This window comes from Ciona robusta, chromosome 13 (genome assembly GCF_009617815.1).
Source record: "Ciona robusta chromosome 13, ASM961781v2".
NCBI lineage: Eukaryota > Metazoa > Chordata > Ascidiacea > Phlebobranchia > Cionidae > Ciona > Ciona robusta.
The window spans coordinates 2,595,494-2,598,620 of NC_143247.1; the positions used below are offsets into that span (position 1 = coordinate 2,595,494).

At 35.7% G+C, this 3,127-nt stretch overlaps 1 non-coding gene across 1 annotated transcript; it reads left to right on the forward strand.

Annotated features, from left to right (window-relative positions):
* The first annotated feature begins 2,974 nt into the window (after positions 1–2,974).
* Trnav-cac (transfer RNA valine (anticodon CAC)) lies at positions 2,975–3,047 on the forward strand. Its single transcript has one exon. It is a non-coding gene; the product is annotated as a tRNA-Val (tRNA).
* Positions 3,048–3,127: the final 80 nt, after the last annotated feature.

Below are 3,127 nucleotides of genomic sequence, written 5' to 3' on the forward strand. Positions count from 1 at the left end.
CAAGTCTAATAAATATGTGCTCGCATTTCAACAGGAAAAACAGCGGCGTTTGAATGCAATGTGAAACCGTTCTAGTTGATAATTTGTACGTCTGTATTAGCTTTATTGCATATAGTACTGTCGGGTAAAATAGATACTGTTATAACATAATATCCCATATTTCCTAAGCGTGTTTTTCGGGCATAAGGTGGATAACGTACACAATATCATATAATTCATAATCGTGTTTTTAACAATTAACAACGCGATTTTAGAGTCGTAAGGATACGGTTATATAATTCTGTTAATATTTCTTTGTTTACTACCAAATGTGACGATAAAAGAATGAAAACATGGACCGTCTTACCCTAACCTATAAATATATATAGTAGGGTTGGGGAAGATGGGACACTTTTCCATATCTTTTCTCGTCCCATATGGTAGTGAACAAAGACCTTCAAAAAGAATTATAAAACTGTATCCTTACGACTTCCATACACCGTTGTTAATTGTTTAAAACACGATTAGGATATTTGGATATTATGTGCTAAAGGTGTCCCATCTTTCCCTACCCTACTATACTGTTTCGGTCAGCATAATTATATCTCTAACAGAATAACTTTCCCAAAATTAACGTAACGAACGACGAAACGATAATACAAACATATAAATAATGCGAAACCACTAAAAACCTATTTATTGCTTAGAAATGTGCATCAAATTAGGTGGAAATGGGCTTGATGTATTAGACGCAATTTAACCAGGAGATCATACCGTATTTGTATATATGGTAATTATAAACTTAACAGTCTAAGCGAAAACTTAAGGCTAATATAAATCGTGTATACAGAGACAGTTAATTTGCATATATAAAATGACTGTCTGCTAAAGTCTGCACTATTTCATACACGAATTATGAACACGCTTTACCGCAACTAATAAAGTTAACTATTACCAGTAACTGACTTTTAAATATCTTAAAGACGGCGTAACGTCTTATTGTAAAATTTCGTTTTATAACATAGTCGTATTTATACTTCGCTAAAATCCTAATTAATACAAATTAAAGACGTACTTTATAGCAACTAAAATTAACATATAGTAGGGTGGGGGAAGATGGGACACCATTAGCACAGAATATCCAAATATCCTGATCGTGTTTTAAACAATTAACAACGGTCTATGGAAATCGTGAGGATACGGTTTTATAATTCTTTAAATGCTCTTTGTTTAGTACCAAATGGGACGAGAAAATAGAATGATAATGTGTCCCATCTTCCCCCAACCTACTATATGTTTAAATATAATAAAAGTAGCTGAAACGATGTCGTATTATAAATCCGACGCTTTAAAACCCCGCCATTTATACTTTACCTATAAACTAATAAACCAATAATAGAAGACAGAGCTATAATGTAAACCCTACGACTTAGATTCAAGTTACACTATCAATGCAACGTCTACGCTTTGTAGCTATGTTCCTCTGCTTAAGACTACGAACTAACTGCACAGCAATATTCAATATCCTGTAAATGAAAAGCATCCTGGACCTGAACCGGCGCCGTGCATATTTCCTTTCTTGTTTTACCATCATACAGAATCTGATATGCGAATATTGGTACACGCCATACATAACATCTCATGCATTTCAAAGAAACCAAACTCTGGCCGTGAAGCGATGCAAACACAACGAGTAATTTCGAGAAAAAAAGCGTTCACACTCGATTGAACTGAACACAAATACCATGAAAATAGGCGAGCGTTTCTTTCAGCGGCGTTCAAATTCTTGCGTGTACGTTTTACGCCATTTTGTAATATACAACCTAAGTCAAGTGCAATTTAACTCTTGTTTTTCACGTAGTTTAATATTCGTATAATTATCTCATAAAGCAGTTAAAAGGTTATAGTTTAATGTACCTAATGAATCTAGACTGCGTAGTTTTGACTTGTCTGTACCTTTTCATCTGTACTAGTTCGACGGTTTGCTGTTACACAAGCAAAGTTTACACGTTACTATAGCAGTGGGGCAGGATAACAGCTTACTTTGCTAAATTATACATTTTCTCACACGCTAACCGGTTATAAAATAACTTTACAGTGCAAATATAACTCGGCCTATATTTTAAGCACGTTCGACGACTTTAACCACATCATTTCCTCGAAATCCGAGTGACCCGCCAAAAATTTAGGCCAAGTCAATTGAAAGACACGAGCCTCATTTTTCTCATCGGCGCGACACGGACTGAATTCCTCACTCGTACACATGATCTAACATAGAAAACTGTCACTAAAACCCGCGCGAACTGCTGTGAATATAAGCTGGGTAAACGAGTACAAAATACAACCGCAAACGACGCGGCTACGAGCCGTTTCTTTTATCTCTTAAAGCTGAGTTCGTTCAGGTTCGAATTCGAGCAGACATGACCTACTTTTCGCTCCAACGGTGAGTTCATTTCGGTCCACGGGAAAATACGTGTCACGACAGAACGCGCCTCACTAAATCGCGACGCTGGTTGTACCGCTGTAATCTTAACTCGCGCGTTACTCAATTTCTAGTTAAATATTAGCAATATCTAGATTCAATAGAAAAGTGCACCATTTTAATGAGAAGTCATATATATATATACATATATAGTAAGATAAAGGAAGATGGGACACATTCTATTTTTTCGGTGGTAAACTAATAACATTAAAAGAATTATAAAACCGCATCCTCACGGCTCCCATAAACCGTTGTTAATCGTTTAAGTTATGATCAGGATATTTGGATATTATGTGCTAAATGTGTCCCGTCTTCCCCCCTATTAACTAAACTGCTTAATGTTGCATTGAACTATATATAACTCTTTAAAGCGTATTCTTAACAAAACTAAACGTTTTAATACATTATCTAAACCTTATAACAAATATTCTAGGTATGGTATAACTATTAAGTAATACTTAACTTAAACGGGCCCTAGGTATTAGAGCCAGCTTTCGCGGGGTATCTACGCAAGTTTCCGTAGTGTAGTGGTTATCACGTTCGCCTCACACGCGAAAGGTCCCCGGTTCGAACCCGGGCGGAAACAAAGATTAATTTGCCAATCTTAACAAAATTTTGCCCTTTTTGAAATATTCTCCATTTTTTCTTTATTTAAAAAAAAGATTA